Source organism: Gracilinanus agilis, chromosome 2 (genome assembly GCF_016433145.1).
Source record: "Gracilinanus agilis isolate LMUSP501 chromosome 2, AgileGrace, whole genome shotgun sequence".
Lineage (NCBI taxonomy): Eukaryota > Metazoa > Chordata > Mammalia > Didelphimorphia > Didelphidae > Gracilinanus > Gracilinanus agilis.
In genome coordinates, this window is record NC_058131.1 from 342,056,975 (window position 1) to 342,057,322 (window position 348).

The following is a 348-nucleotide window of genomic DNA, read 5'->3' on the forward strand; positions in this document are numbered from 1 at the left end:
AGGGAAGGAAGGAAGGAAGGAAGGAAGGAAGGAAGGAAGGAAGGAAGGAAGGAAGGAAGGAAGGAAGGAAAAGAAAGAGGGAGAAACAAAGGGAGGGAACAAGGGTGAGTGGATAAAGGCATAAATAATACTTTAAAATCTGAACAATACTTTTTACACATTGTTCCTCTTTGGTAAATAGTTACATTTGGTATGTTGGTGAACCCCTGTACCTGTTGCTAACAGAATGATAAATAACATTCCATAATCTGAATATTGCTGGCACTTCACAAATGTCAGCTAAGAGAGATGCAATAAAAATGAAATTATCCAGTGAAAGAAAAAGAACTTTAGCCTATTGATGGACTA